At 45.0% G+C, this 21,835-nt stretch overlaps 1 long non-coding RNA gene across 1 annotated transcript; it reads right to left on the bottom strand.

Annotated features, from left to right (window-relative positions):
* Positions 1-1,300: 1,300 nt before the first annotated feature.
* LOC128328042 (uncharacterized) lies at positions 1,301-3,399 on the bottom strand. Its single transcript, XR_008308964.1, has 2 exons — positions 3,243-3,399; positions 1,301-1,829 (listed from the first exon to the last, which is right to left on the bottom strand). It is a non-coding gene; the product is annotated as an uncharacterized LOC128328042 (long non-coding RNA).
* Between the last annotated feature and the right edge of the window lie 18,436 nt (positions 3,400-21,835).

Here is a 21,835-nt window from a genome sequence, read left to right as displayed (position 1 = left end):
CATTCTGACAAGGTCAGTCCTTAGACAGGCAAACCAACATTGCTCTGACTCTGAGCTATATAAACAATGCTTTTAAGAAAGCAATTATTTGAGGAGGAAAAAATTATTGTAATTATTTGCACTTAGTCATGTCAGTTTAATTAAGTTTCATGTTGCTGCTTGATCACTGAAATGGGAACTGAAGTCACTCTAAACATGGGAGAGTGCTTTATGCCTTTCACACCTTCCATCCTCCAGCATACACAGATCCCACTACTGTTTTTTTCCTGATGGAGTTGTTTTCCCCACTAATAGATCAAAAGAAAATTTATCAGTATCTGTCTCCCCTCAGACTACAGAAGCCAGACTTCTAACAACTTAAAGCTGGAAAAGGCACCAAGATCAGGGCAGAAAGGAGCAGGAGAAAGACAACCCCATGACTACGTTGTAGTTGTCAGATTATGGAAGAGGAAATTGCTGTTTGAGCACCCACAGATGCTTTGAAGGTAGGGTGGCAGGACCTGGAGACAGCAGCCTTTCTTGATTGCGGCTTGAGTCCAGCTCAAAGGCTCCAGGGTCACAGACCCTTGGTCTTACAGCTTCAAAACTGAAACAGCATCCTCTTGTGTTATAGCAACTGATGGCTAAAGGTGAAGCCCTTTAAAACACAAGGAAACATTCATGCAAAACCCTGGCCATTAACGGAACACATATGTAATACTGCCTGTTAATGTTAAACAAACCATTCAAGTTACATTGTCTCATCCTTTAAAGAAAATCTGAAGTGATCTAAACAAAATTAAGCCCTTTTGAGATCCACAGATTTAAATAGTAGAAATTTAAACACAAGCTCAAATCTTGTCTTGAAAGCCATGGGCCTAAAAGTGTTTAATTTTGGGCAGAGAGTGTGCCCATTATTTGTCTTGATGGCAACACCTGGGAAACGAGTAGCCTTACCTTGAAACTAAGACCAGCATCAGAGCTCAGTATCCCTGGGCTGCTGTCAATCCCCCAGGAGGGTCTACTAGTGACCCGTGACCCACCCTGTGCAGTAGCAGCTGCAGCCACTACCACCTGCCCCTTTCTCTGGGTGACAACAGCTGGCTAAGTATCCCCCCAAGTGTGATTTGGGCCTATCCACCCCTCTTCCCTCCTATCCATTGGTGCATATGTAACCTCCTCCTATCTTTCCTTGCATATGCTGCTAAACAATAATATTTATAAATCCATTGCACACATACACACGCACACACACAATCCCAACCTTAGTTCACTTAGAAGCTTGTTCACAAGGGTGAAAGAAAGTCAGATCAGAAAGACGAACTTCACAAAGGTTATATTCCACAAAATGGATAATGATGCAGATCTTCAGACTTGGCTGCAGTTTCTGGCCTCAGTTTCCTTGTGCTGGAGCTACTTGACAGTAGGAAGCTGCTGCTCTCCTCTCCTTCCAGTCTTCCAGTCTCTGTCCCTTCTCAGATTCCCTCTCTCAATCATTTCATAAACTCCTTTTCAAAATCCAGCTTCTTCTCAAGATCCTCCCCACCCCACCCCATAAAGTCTCTCCTCAATCTCTCAAGTCTCTTTTGTGGCAACCCGCCAGAGCAGCACTCAATCAAAATAAAATAAAATAAAATAAAAATAATTAATTTAAAATACAGCTCACTCCCTATCTGGTAGAGGGCTACACACACACACACACACACACACACACACACACACACACACACACACACAGCTGCCTGCAGCTGCAGCAATTCCAGATCTCACAAGCTCTGTTTCTCCATTTTCTTCATCCAAGTCGGGTGAAGTGATGGAAGTGCTGAACAGGTTGTGGGGTCAGTAACAAACTGGATGAAGGATTGAAATTCAGTTTAGAAAAGGTGGAGATGCTGTTGGTAGACAGTTCATTTGGCCAGTGAGGTGGTGTTCAATCTATTTAGGTTCATAGTTTGGAATTTGGATCAAATCACCCAAATTAAAGACATGTTTCCAATTCAAGGTGTGGTGCAATGTGCCTGACTAACATATGTGTGTACAATCAGTATTTACAGCTATCTAATAATCTAACAAATCCTAATAAAACATTTAGAGAGAAGCAGAGAAAGAAGGAAGGGGGGGGGGCTTAGGAGAGGTATGGCAGTGATTAGTAGGGAACAAGGACCCAAGGCTTGTGGAGGCAACATATTACCAGGGTCAGAGGCTTTGAGAGCAGTGAGAATTTAGCTGAAGGAGAGATGCTGTTGCTGGGAACAGCAGCTTGGGGGCGATGGTCAAGCTTCTGGTGGTCAAGCAGGCAGTTTGCTCAGAGCGAGGCAGAGAGTGAGAGCACCATGGCTGGGAAGTCTTGACTTCTCACTGCACAGCAGAAGTCACAGACAGTTCCTGTTGATGGACAGAGTTCCTGCTTGTTGCCCGGAGGCTCAGCAGCAAATTCTCGGATGGCTCTTGAGCTAAGATCTGCTTGTTAGGCAAAGCTTGCTGACTCTGTCCAGTAAGCCTCATTCTTTATAGCTGTATCTTCTTTTGATCTCCATGGAGTCTCTTCAAAATATCCTCACACTTCCTAGGTCCCAAAAAGGTGACAATTTGCTGTTACCTTCTGGATATTGTCTTTTAATTATTCAGGATATCAGTTCAGTCTGTGGTGATCTGAATCCCATATTCTCTTAGCTGCTATTTACGGGAGGGGATATTCTATTTGGCCCAAAGCAATCTGCATCTCTGAGCTGCAAATGAGCATCTTCTCTTGTCCCCAGATTTCTGCTGCTTTGTCCCAGAAGGTGTTAAAAGGTGTTAATAAAAAGTATTTAATCTGAGTGTTTTCCTAGAGTGGAATTTCTATAGACAGCAATTGAGTATCCCCTTTGGGCAGAGCCGAGCCATTATTGACAAGGATTAACATAGACTTCTGGCAAGAGGAAAGGGGAGCTCAGCTTCTGGCCTCTTCCACAGACATTATCTGATAGTGAGTTAAATTTTAGCATATGGATGGCTCGGGCCTGGCCTTTGCGTTTCTGTGAGTACCCATTCACAATACAATGCGGGATTGCCTCTTCTTTCACAGAGCAGTTAGCAGAGGTAGTCATGTACTGGTCAGTTCACCTTGAGTTCAGGCATTAATTGTTCTCTTAATAAAATGGAATCAGACACAGGCCTGAATTCCATATAATTCTGGGTTGGTACCTCTGGGTCCAATGTTGGGGTAAGGGGGTCCCCAACACCCCACCCCCCAACTAGCTACTGGAGAAACTCAAACTTACCAGTTCAGCCAGACAGCAAATCCTCCAAAGTATGGAGCTTCCTCCTCCTCTTTGTCTGTTGCTTCCTTCCTTGGTTTCATTGGCTGGAACAGCCTGCTAATCAAGCTGTTCCAGCCAGTCTGATTCATAGTGGCATTGACCACTTGTGGAAATAAAAAAACGGGTTTAAAACACACTTCTTAGTAGGGATGTGCATGGTCCGGAGCAGTCCAGACTGGCACCAAAGGGGGGGCCTTCCTTTTAGGGCGGGGAGGGCTTGCTTACCCCTCCCGCCTCTTTGCCCCCTCCAGCGCCTGTATTCTATTGTATAATTGGGGCACTGGAAACCAGCCGCCTCTGCCGCCCCCCCCCCCACGAGCGGATTAGGGGCAAAGGAAAGCTACTCCTGCCCTCCCGCCCCCCTCCCGCCGCCCCCCCGAGTGCTCACCACGTTTGCCAAAAAAAGAGAGGAGTTCGCGAACAGAGCTCCTCTCTTGCCAAAGTCTCCAGCCCAACTGGGGCCTTGGGCGCGCGCGCACGCGCGATAGGACTCCTCAGCTAATGGAACTTTTGCCGGAGGCCTGGTCTACCCACCCCTAATCTTTCCTTTAGCTTTCCTTTGCTTTCCTTTGCCCCTAATCCGCTCGCGGGGGGGGGGGCGGAGGCGGCTGGGGCGGCTGGTTTCCAGCACCCCAATTATACAATAGAATACGGGCGCTGGAGGGGGCAAAGAGGCGGGAGGGGTAAGCAAGCCCTCCCGCCCTTAAAGGAAGACCCCCCACCCGGACCCGGACCTGCCAAGTCCGAACCGGTCTGGAAGTTCGGAGGCCTTTAGAATGGCCTCCAGACCGGTTCGGACACACCCCTACTTCTTAGTGGCTTCAGGGGCTGCATTTTCTATCTATTTTTTATTTTATTTCTGGGAGTGGTTGATGCCAGGCTGGTGCCCCCTAGGAATCAGGCTGGCTGGAACAGCTTGAATAGCAGGCTGTTCCAGCCAATGAGACCAAGGAAGGAAGCAAAAGGCAAAGAGGAAGGGCTGGAGGAAGCTCCCTGCTTTGAAGAATTTGCTGGCTGCCCTGCCCCTACTGGTGAGTTTGAGTTTCTCTGGTAGCTTGTTTGTTTGATGGGGGGATGCAAATCCTGGCTTTCTCCCCTTGAGTTCTCTTTTCTGTCCCTCTTTCTCCTTTCCCACTGCCCCCCTTTCCCCTGCTCTCTGCTTTGTCTTTTGCTTTTGCCCCCTGCCTTCTCCCCCTTCCCCACTGTTTTCTGCCTTTTGGCCCCTGCTGTCTGCTTTCTCCCCCCCCCCCTTCCTGGTTTCTGATGCTTCCCCACTTTCTGTTTTATTCTTTTTGCTCTTCCTTCTGCTCCCCCATTTCTGATTTATTCTTTTTGCCCCTGCTTTTCTGTCTCCCTCTCTGGTTTCCTCCATGTCAGCAGGCTTCCCACCACCACCGCACCCCCCAGCATGGAGGAAAGTGGGGGCAGGGAAAAGCTCCTGCCTTGGTGCGTTGGCTCTCTTCCACCCCCTAGCCTAGTGCCCACCAGCCACCACTGCTTGGACACCCAGTTGGGATGGAATCCTTTTCATCAGCTTAGGCTGGTGGTACACAAGCTGTGCCTTCTCCTGGACCGAGATAGCCTAGTCACAATTATCATGTCCTGGTAATGTTTACATGTAACTACTCCAATGATTTGTACATATAGGTGTTTTTGAAGACAGGTTCTTCAGTTGATTCAAAATACAGCAGCTTAAATATAGACTGGCACGGGTCATTCACTGTGTATCTTGCCAATTTTGAAACCGCTCAACTGGCTCCGTATATATTTCCAGGCTCAATTCGAAATGTTGATGTTACCTCAATCTCTATAGGACTTTATGGGTTATTTCAAAGACTGCCTGCTCCCATATGAACCTTAGGGGAGGAGAGCTGGTATTGTGGTAGCAAGCATGAATTGTCCCTTTTGCTGAGCATGACCCACCCTGGTTTGCATTTGAATGGGAGACTACATGTGTGAGCACTATAAGATATTCCACTTAGGGGATGAGGCCAGTGATGTAGTCACAAATTAATTAGTTCAGGGGCTCCATGACAGCCCCTCCATTCTTTCCCATCTTGATAATCATGCCCCCATAGCCACCCCCAAAGCCACACCTCCTCAAAAAGGTCACACATACCACATCAAATAAAATTATCTTCATTACAGTCTTAGATCAGCATAAGTACTAGCATAAAAATGATATGTTGGGTATGCATAAAGACACAAGGTATAAAACTGTAAAAATGTAAAAGATTATAGTGCTGTGAAAATTATAGTACTGTCTAAACTATAAAAGCTGTAGAGCTGTATAAACAGTAGCACTGAAAAGCTCTAAAATTATATGTTTTTATACTTTTTAGCTTGATGTTTTTATTGTCTTTTTAGTGTATGTTTTAACTTTTGTAAACCTCCTTGGGGTTATCTTTTAACAAAAGGTGGTATATAAATGCAAAAATAAATAAATAAATAAAATTTAAAAACTGTACATATATAAAAAATAGTCTACTGGGTATAGAGAATATACTGTATATTTTAAACTCTAAGGTTTAAAAATTGTATAAGTGTAAAAAAACCCCTTCCGTTTGGTGCTATATCTGCGCTAAACTACTGAACTATGTAGCTGAGTGCTGTGTTCATCCTGTTCAAGACCTGCTATCTATCAGGACCCAGTGGAATTGCACACTGCCGTGCAGAACTTGACAGCTTTATGTGTGATGGCAGGTTCATCATCAGAGAGCAGCAGAGAGGTGTAGAATTGGGTGGGACACCCTGGGAACTTGAGTAGTAGCGGCAGACTGAGATTGGTGTGAATGTCTCTATAGAATGGGCAGAAGAGGAGGATGTGTGCTGTAGTTTCAGCCTGCCCAGAGTCGCAGGGGCACAGTTGCTCTGCGTATGGGGTCTTTCTGTATCTGCCATCTAACATGGCTGAGGGGAAGGCATGGGATCGGGCTAGAGTAAAGGCCCTCCTGTGGTTTGGAACTTCCAAATGTGTTAGGTAAGTGGTTGGGGAGGCACTATATCTGAGTCTTTTGGAGATACGGAAGTTTAGGACTCTGCTAAGGTCAGTTTGACCTTCTATATCCATTATGGGCAAGAGAACCTGTTCATTCCCTCACCATGGCAAGAGCTGTGGGATGGCGACAGACATGCATGTGCCCTGATGCATGTGCTCTGGTTACCATCAGAGCACATGTGTGTCTGTTGCCATTCATGCTTCAGCTCTTCTTCGGCTCTTTCGCTTGTCTGAGAGAACTGATCTGCCCACTCACTGTGGCAAGAGCTGCTTTAAAGTGACAGGCAGCAGCAGTGGGGGGCCAGGGAGTAGTCAGGGAGTAGGACATATGTTTTTCCCCTGTGCTGGAGCTCATTATTATGGGTTAAGTACAAAGCATGCTCAGAAGACAGGAGTAATGTCATTGTAGTTTTAACTTCCTGCCACCAGGAGGCGCCTAGACCCCTCTCCTAGACCCCTGTTCCAGTTCTGTCTTCGTTCAGAATGTAGCATATGGAGAGAGCTCTTGCAAATTTAGGCCTTCAGTTTTTGTATTTTCTCTTCTTCTGCACACCCCCCCCATCCCGTTCCCCTTAGATTGTGCCAGGGTGGGAAAGGAGTGGCCTAGGCACATTATTAATTGAAAAAATCCCTCAAAAAAATCTTTTTTCTTTTCCAACTTGACCAATTCAGCTTAGCCCTTTGTTTGAGTCTTTTACTTTCAGTTTCCCTTTCCTCCACTCATGGAAAGAGCACAAGCCAGGGATCTCTTGGGGGTTCCCTTTATGAAGATCTCCCTGTGACTACACAGCCGCCCCCCTCCCCCCCCCCCGCGCAGCCCATTAGGGCAAAATCACTATCCTCCAGTTCCCCTCCCCTCACGGAGGCAGCAGAGACACACAAAGTCCGCAAAAAGCCTCCAAAAAATCTAAGCACCTTAAGGAGGACGTTCAGCCACCAAAAAAGAAAAGATTGCCCACTTACCTGTGCCTTAGTGAGTGCTTTATCGTTAAAAATTTATGCAGCCGCACCAAACCATGCCCGAAAAGCGGCACAGTGCAGAGTGGCAAAAAGGGGGCAGATGGCCAGGGCCCTGTGGGCAATTCCATGGCATCCAGTAACATCACCTCTGGGGTGATTGCTGTTGATGGGGAACTGGTTGGTCCGTGCTGAGCCTCCCCCCACACCAAAACCCAACACTCATGAGAAGGATGGCTTGGCCCCAACTCAAACTGGGCCAGACAGGCCAAATCAGCCTGCTGGTGACCAAAACTAAACTAGGCCAGAGTGGCAAACTACAGATCCCAGTAAATAACCCCACGAATCCTGTCCCAGGGCCGGTATTGACAGTGCCATCTGATGGAGCCGATTGGCTAAGACTACTAATGGGGAAGGGCAGCTCAGCCTTGCACAGTACCTTATACCTGCCATGTGTGATGCCACCTCAAGACCCAGGAGCACCCACTGTACCCATGAGGCCCAGACTACCCAGAAAACAATTGTTATCTTCCTTTCTTGACTCTAGTCCATGGAGGGAAGCTATTCCACCATCTGAGCACAGCCTTTTCCTACAACAAAAATTGGGGGCCAAACGTAAAGGGAAAACACATCATCATTATTTTTCTGATTCCCCCTGCACCACCTTACACACCCTGCACCATCCTTACACACCTGATCCCCCCCGCACCACCTCCCCCTCTACCCCAACCTAGCCTACCTATAGTGCCTCCCCCAACCAGGCAAGCCTAGAGACCAGGTGCCTATCGAGCCAACATCCGAACCAGAGTCCAACCCTGATTCACACACCCCCTCCAGATAGGTCTGAGAAGGAAGAAGGGGAACTATCAGGGGAAGAGCTAGCTCGGCCATCTATACTATCTGCTCGCCTTTTTTCGTCCTCTGATTTTGATATCCTATTAGCAAAAACTAAAAGAGTCATCAATGTTGTGGCCCCAGCAGAATCAGTACAAGAAGCTACCAATCTGGATCAAAATCTGTTCCCTGCTGCCGACTCCCCATCTCTCACAGTCCCCTTCCCCAGCAGCTTTTGTAAGGTCATGCTGGCAGAATGGCAGTAACCAGCCTCCTCTAGGCCAGAAGGCAACTATCCCAGAAAATGCTATTCCCTGCCCCAGGATGTGATTTCCCTCCTGGCAGTACCCTGCACTGATGCCCCAGTCACCCAGATGGTGTCAGGGGTGATTCTCACTATGGAGGGGCATGATCACTTAAGGTCTCCTAAGGACAGGAAGTGCGATTTCTACCTTAAGAAGGTACACGTGGCATCGGCAACTGACATCAAAGCCGCCACTACCAACTCTATCTTTGCCAGGGCTTCAGCCTTAAGGGCCAAGGAGCACATAGCCTGGTCCCTCTTGAAAATGTCAAGTTTTGCCAAGGCAGTAATAAGCTAGCCAAAGCATTGGCCCTAACGGCAGACTCTTGCCTGGACTGCCTGCAACAGGCCTCTAGGTCCATGGCAGCTGGAGTGGCTGTGTGCAGATCTCTCCGGCTAAGATCATGGCAAGTAGACCCCAAGTCCAAGATGGCACTCACAGAATCTCCCTTTACCAAGTCAGACCTGTTTGGTACAGTGCTGGACCCCATATTAGTAGAGACCAAGGACAAAAAGAAGGCCATGCCTCCGACATGCAGGGACTCGCACAGACCGTTTCACTACCCTACACAGACTTCAATGTCCTCCTCTTTCACCCCTTCAGGCAGTACCAAGGCTCCTTCCCCTCCGAAGGGAGGGAATTCCACACATCCTGTTTCAGAGGTACAGGACGACCTCAGTGGAAGCAGTGCTTCAGAGACCAAGGCAGGTCCCAAGACTTCCGAGGATCTTCATCTAACTTCCAACAGAGCAGAAAACAATTACACTGGTCAGGTCGGGGGCAGACTACACCTTTTCGCACCCACCTGGATGTCTACCACCCAAGACCAATGGGTGATAGACACAATCTCCCTTGGTTATGTCATAGACTTCATGACTACCTCACCGGATTCCTTCATGGTCACTTCTCAATCCACCAGAGCATCCAAACATCAGCTGATGAATGAGGCCATACATCATCTTCAGATTCAGGTGATCGAGCAGGTACCCTCCACAGTAGAATGTTCTGGCATCTACTCACTGTTATTTCTGGTCTCGAAAAAAAACAGACCCTGCAGGGCAGTCCTGGGCCTAAAACATCTGAACAAGTTTGTCAGGAAGAAAAAATTCAGGATGGAATCCCTCCACTCCATCAAGGAGGCCATCTGACCTCATAACTTCCTGGCATCGGTGGATCTGTCTGAAGCATACCTGCATGTGCCCACCTGCACCTTGTATAGGAGGTACCTATGCTTTGACTACAATAGGCAACATTTTCAATACAGGGCCCTCCCATTTGGCCTGTCATCAGCGCCCAGGGTATTCACGAAAATCATGGTCACACTGATTGCATACCTATGCCTTCATGGGGTGCATATTACATATTTTTTGTAATGTTTTAACCTTTTTATTTGTTATTTTTATTGTTTTGCTAACCACCCAAAGACTTGTGTTAAATATGTTGAATGAATGAATGAATAAATAACCTCAACAACCTCCTCATCTGGGCTCCTTCTCTCCAACAAGCCAAGATTGCAATTCACTGCTCACTTCAGTGCCTCGGAGATGACGGTTTTATAGTGAACAAAGAAAAAAGCCACCTGACACCTGTCCAGATGTTTCAATACCTGGGGGCAGTATTCAACACAGTCCAGGACTCAGTCTCCCTACCCAAGGAACAAACTTGTGTCTCTTCTTCAACCACTTCTACGAACCCAGACTGCGGACCTCATGCTCCTCTCACAAGTGTTGGGATCCATGGTAACATTCATGGAATGCACGCCCTGGTCCAGGTGGCAATGGCCCATCTTCACTTCACTTTCACATCTCTCACTTCCTAAAAGGAGCCTCTAACCTCGTGCCTCCCCCTATCCAGCATTTTCCATCCTAGAATCTTAATAAGGTGCCGAACGCACTGACCCAAGACCCTGTCAGACATCAGTCTGAAACTTCTCTCTTACAAGGTCTTGTTCCTGGTGGCCATCACATCGGCCCACAGGGTTTCGGAACTGGGAACCCGATCGGCCCACAAGGAATTGTATCTGTTCCAGCCAGAGGCCATGGTGCTGAAGATGGATTCCACATTCATCCCCAAGGTCAATTCTACTTTCCACCGCTCCCAGGACATCTCTCCTATGTTTACTACTGCCACTCCTTGCTATACTCCTGGACCTGTGGTCTAGGCAACTCCTGGCGGCAGAAAGTTAAAACTACAGTGACATCAGTTCTGTCTTCCGAGCATGCTCTGTACTTAATCCATAATGATGAGCTCCTTTCCCTGTGAGCCCATAACGCTTTCCCCCCATATGATGCTTGCAAGAAGTCATGGAATGGGGATCCAGGGCATTCCAGATCCACTACACCACTGGCTGGGGTCGCTTGGAGAGAAATACCTCCTTGCCTGCATGCAGAAGGTTCCACGTTCCCTCCTTGGCATCTCCATTGGTGCCCAAAAGCTATTACTTAGGTAGCAACCACACCTTACCACATAATAGGGTCACCCTTGGAAAATGGGGCATTTCTTTCACATGAGTGCAATACTGTTAATTTTGTACCATTTAGATTCTGCCATAAGCCCCAAATATTCAATTGAATGTTTGATTTAGATTGATTTTTGAACAGTGGTCCTATAGTGATAGGAAGGACTTGAGGGAAGTCTAGGCCTTTCTTAGAGCAACTGCTGGGAGGGTGGGCCTTTCCTAATAAGGGGGAAAGCCCAGGAGGACTGGATGGGAATCTACACTCACAGCCACCACCAGTAAACATGTATGGAAAGATATTTTCCTTTATTGTCTTGCTTGAATCTGAGTTGCCTGGTTAATGAAAATATTCTCTCTTTCTCTCTCAAACTGCTTTATGAAGAGACAATTGATCTTATTGCATACTCCCCCCCCCTTTTAATCTAATAATAAAACCTTGTTCATGAAGTGTGCTACTCTTCATTCTGGGTCTACCTTAGTCACTTGCCTCTGGAGGCCTAGGACTGCTTAGCCCTTCTAGGGAGGTTTTGTCACTTTACCCCCACAGGAATCTTATATGGAGAGAGTGGTTTGCCCCACATTAAAATAAAGTGCATGTGGGCAGTCTACTGTGAATCCCCAGTGAACTCCCTCCCTCCCCCCCCCCCCAGCTCTGGTATGAGCTTTGACAGGCCTGAATAGTGTGCAAGGGAACATGGACGGCTTGTGCACCACCCGCATCCCTGCACACTTGTAAGCCAATGGGGCTGCACTGCAAGGCAATCCCACTCCATCACAGGACTCCATGTATGCATTATTTCCCATAGGCATCACATTGCATCTATGGAGCCCCTATTTGTTTGTTTGTTTATCTATCATATTTGTATAGCACCCAAAACTTATGTCTTTGGGCACTTTATAACAAAAATAAATAAATGACAACAGTAAAAATTAAAACATTAGTTAAAATAAATATGACAGAGCAGGGTTGCCCTTCAGCACAATCCAGTTGGTGCACTTTATACATGTGCATGGTATGAGTGGTGCTCAAGCCACCCACGTTCCCTTGCACGGTGTGTTAGGAAGTGCCTTTAGTGGAATTAATTCATCCCACATTTCTAAATACTTTTCACAGCATTCTGTAACTGTGGTTGTTTAAAAGTTGAAGACTGAAACATTAATGTCATTGAACAGTAATCTTCAAAAGTGGTTTCAGTTATGGACCATTTAGGCTTACCTGTAAGTTAAGTAGTTGCACAATATCGCCACAAATTTCCCTACAATAGTAAATGTAAATTAACATTTTATTGGTTCCATATATCATTTGGCACCACTAGAAACAAAAAAAGATGATACGCATTGCCATAAAAGGTTCACACCATGTAATTACTCCAGACATTCAGTATGATGTGGTTTTCTTATCACCCGTGGCATTCAAAAAATGAATCTAAGACAACACTGCTGGATTTTTCTTGTTTTTTAAAAATCTGCCATACTGATACTTTTGTCTGGTACTGTAAATGAGGCAAGAAAACTTCCTTAAATGAAGTTTTGCAAAGCTAATATATATGCATTTAAGGGAATCTCTTTTTTTTAAATTACTGATGTCTGAAACTATAAAAGATCAATTGCATCTCTCTCTCTCTCTCTCTCTCTCTCTCTCTCTCTCTCTCTCTCTCTCTCATAACATCATATAAGCAAGAAATGCTCATGGAACAATTTGTATTTGGGCTAGACGAGGACCATGGGTAGCCTTACTGAAATCTAGACTCCGAAATCTAGACCAAGGACTCTGTAGTTTGTTTATTCAGTTTATATACCACCCTTCCTGTAGTGGCTCGGTGTGGTTTACATTAAAATCAAAAACACAGAATAAAACAATTAAAATCAAGAAACATTTAAACCGGATTAAATATCGTTAAAATTAAGGTTAAAGCTAGATATTAAAAGCGAGGCTGAAGAGATGGGTCTTTAAAGGAATTCCTGAAGGCTTCCAAAAAAGACAATCCTCTAATGCATGGCACAGGCAAAAAGTACTGTTCTTTTAACTAGGCACATGGTAAAAAGCCAGGCTCCTTGTATTTATAATCAGGCACCGCTAATCCAGAGCCTTCATACTGTCTGCCAGTCACAAAGGCTCATGTTGTACACTCCTATTCCTTTCCACACCTGAAGGTGTGGAATTTTGTATTTGTGAAGAGGGCTCCAAAGCCTGCAGACAATAGCTCACTTAGCTAGCTCCCAGTCTCGGGCCATAAGGTTCCTGTTTTAAAACTTCAGAGTCTCTGACAGTGTTTCACTGATTACCTATCATGACTGTGACCATAAATAAGAGAATAATCCTCAATAGAATGTATTGATAATCCACAGTGACCTCACAATGTCATGATATGAATCGAGAGCCTTATGAACAAGACGGCACACTGTGCTAAGATACTAGCACAGATGGCAATTAAAATGAGTGGACACTGTGAAGGAGGCGGCAACTCAGCATACATTTCCACTCCTGAGTTTCAAAACATGGAGAAATGACCACCAATATGTGAAATGATATAGAACATAAGGCCTTGAAATATGCAGCACTGAGGCCTGTTGTTGATCAGGAAAAGTCATTTTGTGTAAATTACACTTCTAGGAAAGTCCACACAATTAAATATATGTAATATCTTTTTTATTAATGTGCTTGTAAAAGGAAAGTAAAGGAACCATTTGAAATTTGTAGGATTTCAGCTTCAAACATTTTCCATTTTATTGAATAATGACACGTATTTGAATCATAATAAATTTGAATATGAGATAGGAACATAGGAAGCTGCCATATACTGAGTCAGACCATTGGTCTATCTAGCTCAGTATTGTCTTCACAGACTGGCAGCAGTTTCTCCAAGGTTGCAGCCAGGAATCTCTCTCAGCCCTATAGTATCTTGGAGAAGCCAGGGAGGGAACTTGAAACCTTCTGCTCTTCCCAGAGCGGCTTCATCCCCTGAGAGGAATATCTTGCAGTCTCCCATTCAGATGCAACCAGGACAGACCCTGCTTAGCTATGGGGACAAGTCATGCTTGCTACCACAAGACCAGTTCTCCTCTTCTGCTTCTCTTGGACATTATGTCATTTTGGAATTATTGATCTGATTATTGAGTGTTAATCTGTTTAGAACAACAAAATACAATCAAAATTTCTTCTAATAATACTAAACAAAAAATTAAACCTCTCCCCCCCCACACCGCGCGCACAACATATTCCAGTGTAAAAAGTAGTGTATTCCACTGATCTGAATGGGAGAATTGTTCTTGCAAAATTTGGTATCTGTAAATAATCAGAAAGTATGATATTCAGAACTTGTTCTTAAAAAACAACAACCAAAAGAATTATTTAAATTTTCATTGATCATATTCCAGTCTAAAGGAGTACATTCAGCTAATTTCAGTGACAGAATTATGTAAGCAAAATTTTGGTATCTGTACATCATAGGGAGTAGCCACCTTAAGTGGAGCAGTGGGGATATGCTTGACTAACAAGCAGAAGGTTGCCGGTTCGAATCCTTGCTGGTACTGTATCGGGCAGCAGCGATATAGGAAGATGCTGAAAGGCATCATCTCATTAAATTATGGGTGATTTCAACTACCCACACATAGACTGGGTAAATTCACATTCAAGTCAGGACAAAGAGGTCAAATTTCTAGATACGCTAAATGACTGTGCCTTAGAACAGTGGGTCATGGAACCGACCAGAGAGAAGGTGACCTTGGATCTAATTCTGAGTGACACCCAGGACCTGGTGCGTGATGTCAGTGTCATCAACCCTTTAGGGAACAGTGACCACAGTGCCATCAAATTCAGCATACATGTGGGGAGAGAATCACCAAGGATGTCAAACACAGACATTTTAAATTTCAAAAGAGGAAACTTCTCCAAAATGAGGAGTATGGTGAAAAGAAAGCTGAGGGGGGAAATCAGGAGAGTCACTTCGCTCCAGAGTGCATGGCGTTTACTCAAAACCACAATAATAGAAGCCCAGTTAGATTGTATACCCAAAAGGAGGAAAGGTACCACTAAGTCCAGGAGGATGCCAGCATGGCTAACGGGTACCGTCAAGGAAGCCATAAAAGGGAAGAAGACTTCCTTCCGAAATTGGAAGGCCTGTCCAAATGAAAAGAACAGAAAGGAACACAAACTCTGGCAAAAGAAATGCAAGGTGACAATAAGGGAGGCAAAAAGAGAGTTTGAGGAACATTAGGCAAAAGTATCAAGGGGAATGACAAAAACTTCTTTAAGTACATTAGAAGCAGGAAACCTGCCAGGGAGGCGGTTGGGCCATTAGACAATGAAGGAGTGAAAGGGATTATTAAGGAGGATATGGAAGTTGCAGAGAAACTGAATGAGTTCTTTGCGTCTGTCTTCACGGCAGAGGATACTGAGCATATACCTGTTCCTGAACCAGGCTTTTTAGGGATGGAGGCTAGAGAGCTGAGTCAGATAGAAGTGACAAGGGATGATGTTTTAAACTGTCTGGGAAAACTGAAAGCTAACAAATCACCTGGGCCGGATGGCATCCACCCAAGAGTCCTCAAAGAACTCAAATATGAAATTGCCGACCTCCTTGCTAAAATATTTAACTTATCCCTGAAATCGGGCTCTGTACCAGAGGACTGGAGAGTAGCAAATGTAACATCAATTTTCAAAAAGGGATCCAGGGGCGATCCAGGAAATTACAGGCCGGTTAGCCTAACGTCTGTTCCAGGCAAATTGATGGAAAGCATCCTCAAGGATAAAATTGTAAAGCACCTAGAAGAACAGGCCCTGCTGGGAGAGAGCCAGCATGGCTTCCGCAAAGGTAAATCTTGCCTCACCAACCTTTTGGACTTCTTTGAGAGTGTCAACGAGTGTGTGATCAAGGTGATCCAGTTGACATAGTCTACCTGGACTTCCAAAAAGCTTTTGACAAAGTTCCTCATCAAAGACTCCTGAGGAAACTTAGCTGTCATGGAATAAAGGGACAAGTACATGTGTGGATTGCTAACTGGTTGAAAGACAGAAAACAGAGGGTAGGTATAAATGGAGAGTTTTCACAATGGAGGGAAGTAAGAAGTGGGGTCCCCCAGGGATCTGTACTGGGCCCAGTGCTTTTTAATTTATTCATAAATGATCTAGAAGCAGGGGTAAGCAGCGATGTGGCCAAATTTGCAGATGATACCAAACTGTTCCGGGTAGTGAAATCCAAAACGGATTGTGAGCAGCTCCAAAAGGATCTCTCCAAACTGGGGAAGTGGGCGACAAAATGGCAAATGTGGTTCAATGTTAGCAAGTGTAAAGTGATGCACATTGGGACGAAAAACCCCAACTTCAAGTATATGCTGATGGGATCTGAGCTGTCGGTGACGGACCAGGAAAGGGATCTTTGGGTTGTGGTTGACAGCTCGTTGAAAGTGTCTATTCAATGTGCGGCAGCTGTGAAAAAGGCAAATTCCATGCTAGGGATCATTAGGAAGGGGATTGAAAATAAAACGGCTAACATTATAATGCCCTTATACAAAACTATGGTGGGACCACACTTGGAGTACTGCGTACAATTCTGGTCACCACATCTTAAAAAGGACATTGTTGAACTGGAGAAGGTACAGAAGAGGGCAACCAAGATGATCAGGGGCCTAGAACACCTTTCTTACGAGGCAAGACTACAACACCTGGGGCTTTTTAGTTTAGAAAAAAGACGACTGCGGGGAGACATGATAGAGGTCTATAAAATCATGCATGGCGTGGAGAAAGTGGAGAGAGAGAGATTCTTTTCCCTCTCACACAACACTAGAACCAGGCGTCACTCCATGAAATTGATTGCCAGGAGGTCTAGGACCAACCAACGAAAGTACTTTTTCACACAACGTGTGACCCACTTGTGGAACTCTCTGCCACAGGATGTGGTGACGGCCAACAACCTGGATAGCTTTAAGAGGGGTTTGGATGACTTCATGGAGGAGAGGTCTATCAATGGCTACTAGTCAGAGGGCTGTGGGCCACCTCCAGCCTCAAGGGTGTGCCTCTGAGTACCAGTTGCAGGGGAGCAATGGCAGGAGAGAGGGCATACCCTCAACTCCTGCCTGTGGCTTCCAGCGGCATCTGGTGGGCCACTGTGCGAAACAGGATGCTGGACTAGATAGTCCTTGAGCCTGATCCAGCAGGGCTGTTCTTATGTTCTTATGTTCATACTGCATAGGAGAAGGCAATGGTAAATCCCTCCTGTATTCTACCAAAGAAAACCACAGGGCTCTGTGGGTGCCAGGAGTCGAAATCGACTTGACGGCACATTTTATCTTTACATCATAGGGAATTATGACTATTTCACAGAAACAAACAAACCAACAAGCAAGCAAATATTCTTCAAAATGTACAAAAGATAATAAGCAATACACCTTGAACCAAATAAGTATTATTAACACATTGCATGTGAGGTACTCGACACATAATTGTTTTAAGTATGTACCTAAGATGTTTTACTTTTGTACCCAAAATGTAGAGTGTAAAAGAAACAAAAAGCCAGTCACTTATCTCTTAATCAAACCTACCTCACAAAGTTGTTATGAGAATAAATGTAACCATGTATATAATATAAATGTTAAAATAAATTAAAATAAAATGTAGTATTGCAGCATATAATAAAAACATTCTAGTTTTAATGTTTTCATTTTTGTCTTAATTTGTTTTATGTTGCTGTAAACTGCCCAGAGACAGAAGTTCCTCGGAGGAGGAACCCAGTTAGTCAAAGCACTATAAATCAAGGCCAGCAGGCAGTGAACGCTGCTGGAAGCAACAAGTCTCTTTGAGCCTGCTACAGCCAAGCCTCTGACTCAGGGACTGGGGAGGACTTCAAGGAGCTGCCTCTGACCTTGACAGCGACCTTGATTTGGACACCAGATGGACAGGTTCCTGACAGCAGCTGCTTCTTCTGGGGGTGGAGGGCAGGGGAGGGAACCCAGGTAATTGTGGATGGGGCTAATGGTAGGCCAGTCAAACCCTAAAGTAAAAAAGAAGTGAATCACCAGCCCGCGGTTTTCTCCCATCTGTAAAGTTGTTTACTTGTTTCAACCAAAATCTCCAGCATTCACACCAGCACTTGACAGCTGGCTATTTAGTGCTAATTTTGTGCTAAATTCACCCCTTGGCTGGCTGTGAGTAAAGGAATTCTGCCCTTAGAGTGGTTCATGGTGGGTGTCAGTGTGGAAAGTAGCAAAGCCCTGTCACTCTGAAGTCCCCATGCATATTCTTCCCCTGAGTAGTTCCATCCCTCCTCCTATCAGTATTGCCTCCACTTCTCCCCCTCCTTGTAATCTCAGCCCTCTCCTCGTCACCCCATGCAGGACTAGCATAAGAAGATCAACTGAAGGGGAGGAGTTTGAATTTTGAGCACCTGTTTGCAGGTTGCACCTGTATACACATGTTTTACACTGCTTGACAATACCACAGATAGAGCCCACTAGTTTCCTTGCTTATCATAAAAATATACATTCCTACTTTTTAGAAAAGCCAGCCTTCCTCCCTCCCTCTCCCTCAGCATTATGGGATATGTCCTTGGGCTGCAGTCCTATGCACACAGCCGTTAATTGGGAATAAGCTCCAAATAAGGCTTTGCTTAAACTGGCCTAAGGACTATAGAGTGGTAGAGCTACTTGGCTATTTTGGACTTGGCCAGGTTTCCAAGCTGTGCCAGTTAGGTTGCCTGAGGTGAAGAGAAGACAATAATGTCAGAATCCTTAGAAAATAAAAACAAATACTTCTGCATAAAAGATGCACACATTTCAAACAGGATAAGGCTGAGGTTGTTCAATTAGTACTTTCAGTTAAATTATGTGGAAGCTATAACCCCCTTCCCTCTCTTTCACCCTCAAGAGAGGTCAGAAAGATAAGGAGCTAGCAAGAGGCTTTGCTTAAAGTCCCAGAAGAAGAGGGAAGGCTGGGGGCTGCTGGCTTGCTTGCTGGCCTGTTAGTAAAAGAACTAGCCAGAGGAAGTGCCAGCCAGTCCACCATATCTGCCCCCCACCCCCCATTCTCTAGATCTCTGGATTTTGCCAAGATTTGCTAATGGCATTTTTAAAAGCCGGGTGGGGGGGAGCTCCCAGCAAATGCACAAGAAATCCAATGCGTCCTGAGGACTTGGTCAGGGTGCCGAGTGAAAAGAGAAGGGCTGGCTTCCCTCCGGAGAAAGGGAGGCTGGGGAAAAGTAGCCAGAGCTCCTACCTGTTCTGTACTAAATTTGCTTCCGGACAAAGTGCTACAGTTTGGCACACAGATCTCCAGAGAGTCTGCTCAGCCTGCCTAGAAGGACCCTGGGAAATCAGATGCCTGGGCTGGCCTTGTTTGCTGGCCATTGGTCAAAGTGCCTGCAAGCTATTCTGACTTCAGATTTGTTGGGGGCTGGGCTAGCTCTTGCTCACCCTTAGGGGAAAAAAAAAGAAAAGAATAGCACATTCTTATTGGTGCAGAGGCACTAAATATGCAGTTTGGGTCATGACCAAGTATGGTGTTTACTTCATTTGTGGGCAACGGATCCCACTGAACACCCTAAGAGGGAGGAAATAGCTTTACAAAGGAATGTTTTTTTTTTTTTAAGTCCAAGAGCCAGTGCCATCTACTGGCAAGCAGTAAAAATGCAAAAGGAACATTAATTAAAGAGACAGACACACACAGAGAAAGTCAGAGAGAAAGAGATGGCATGTCTGGTTAAAGAATGTGAGACTGGCAAGGAGCAGGGGCAATGCCCCCTTTGCCTCAAATGGGGAGCCTCCTCTGGCTAGTGACAATTATCGCCTCTGACTAGGTCTTAAGAGTTCCTTGGTTCCTCATCTTTTATATAAGGCAGTGCAATTTTAAGAAGAACAAAAAGGAGTAATGCCCAATACAATACAGTACCTGCCCAATACAGGTATTTCCCATAGTCTGGGAAACATACTAGCAGGGATTTGAACCAGCATCCTTCTGCTTGTTAGTCAAGCATTTCCCCGCTGTGCCACTTAAGGTGACTAGAATGACTTTAGTTGGGCCTTAATCAAAAGTTCAACCCGGGAAGTGTTTCCACTGCCATTACCAAGTATTTGAAGAAATAATTTGAACTATTAACTGCATTTCCCTCATCACAAAGAGTGTGTGTGTGTGTGTGTGTGTTCACTTAACAGGCATACATTTACAAATAGCAAACCATTAACTACAAAAAAGTAGACAAACTCTAATTAAAGATTGTTTAGAGACTTTGCAGACAATTTGTGACCACAGATAGAATATACTTTGTCTTTTGCAATGCACCATGGGTTCCCATTGTGTTAAAAAAAAAAAAAGTACATAGTAACTGTTACAGTTCTTTGGTCTGTTCTGCATCCTAAGACATTTTTTCTCAAGGAGCAATCCAGATTCTCATTCACACTTTGACCTGAAGATAAGAGGATGATATTGTCTGAGTCACTTCATTATGAGAACGGTTTCCTAGTGGCCTGTTGCTTCGATCTTCAGAAGAATGATCTTGGGTCTGCCTGTGGATTAATTAATTAAGGTTGGAAGCCTCTCTTTTCTCCTGTCAGATTCTTTGACTGTTTCAGAAATATGTGTGTGGACAGTTTTAAAGTAATGCCTTCTCTCACCATAATGTATAGTGGTTCAGGTCAGATATGTTTTTTCAAAGCAAGGATGCCAGATAAATAGGGGTGGAAACTTGCAACATCAGCACTGATTTCCCAGATGACCTTCTCAAACAGGCTCAGTTAAGTAACTGTTTGCTGTCACCAAGGAAAAGAGCCGAGCTTGCCTCTCAATGGGGAGTCACCAAAGACATATATTTTGAGGTAAATTAAATCCAAATAGATCCCCATTTGGGTGCCATCTGATCAGCAGAGACATGTTAAGTCAAACTGTAGTCTTCTTCAGAAGTTACTTTCCCCATATTCATAAAATGCAGAAAAAGGGAAATGGATTCATACTGGTTACCCATCATCCCATTACTGACACGCTCAATGGCTTTACATTCAGCATTTGTCTGCAGAAGGCAGTGCTGAATGCAGGGAAGGTTCTTATATGCAATTTCTTATATATGGTTCTTATATGCAGTTTGGAGCCCTGATTGGCTGTGCTGAATGCTGGCTTCTGTTGACCAGCACTGAACAAAAGGACACCTGAGGGTTATGTCCAGCAGGTACATTGGTGTGACTATTGAGTGTGCTCCCAGAAGGCGAACTTCTGCGGAGGGCTTATTTGTTTGTTTGTTTTTACATTTATATCCCGCTCTTCCTCCAAGGAGCTCAGAGTGGTGTACTACATACTTGAGTTTCTCCTCACAACAACCTTCTGAAGTAGGTTAGGCTGAAGTGACTGACCCAGAGTCACCCAGCTAGTTTCATGGCTGAATTGGGATTTGAACTCAGGTCTCCCCAGTCCTAGTCCAGCACTCTAGCCACTACTCCATGCTGGCTCTTATTGCTTATGGAGACAGCAATTCCAGGAAATATTTGGCTCAGGTTCCGCTGTTTGTGAAAAACGCTTCTGTAGCCTGCATGCTTACATATGGGCATCTGGAGCAGCTAGCTACTTAACTATCAAATAGAAAAACCACTGGCCCCCTCTTCATCCATGTATTGAGGAGCAGGTCTAAGTGTGTAGCCTGATTTGTGTGTTTAAAGATTTGGGTCAGTACTAGTTTGAAGCACATGCTGCATACACCTGGTTTATATTGTCAGAACTGAACACATCTAGGAAACCACCTCCATTCACCAACTTAAAGAAGGCAAACATTTCAATTAATAGCAGTTAACCCCTGCTAACTTGGCAAAGAGGCACCTTTTAACATGGTGATTCTCTTTATTTAGCAGGGGAGAGTAACTGGCCCTCTCCACCCCCAGCACAGTACCTCCAGTGACTGTTGCTGGTGTCTATCTTATGTTTCTTTTTAGACTGTGAGCCCTTTGGGGTCAGAGATCCATCTTATTTATTTGTTATTTCTCTGTGTAAACCACCCTGAGCCATTTTTAGAAGGGCGGTATAGAAATT

This window comes from Hemicordylus capensis, chromosome 5 (assembly GCF_027244095.1).
Source record: "Hemicordylus capensis ecotype Gifberg chromosome 5, rHemCap1.1.pri, whole genome shotgun sequence".
Classification (NCBI taxonomy): domain Eukaryota; kingdom Metazoa; phylum Chordata; class Lepidosauria; order Squamata; family Cordylidae; genus Hemicordylus; species Hemicordylus capensis.
The sequence above is the reverse complement of the archived record's forward strand: the minus strand, read 5'-3'. Positions and strand labels throughout refer to the sequence as shown.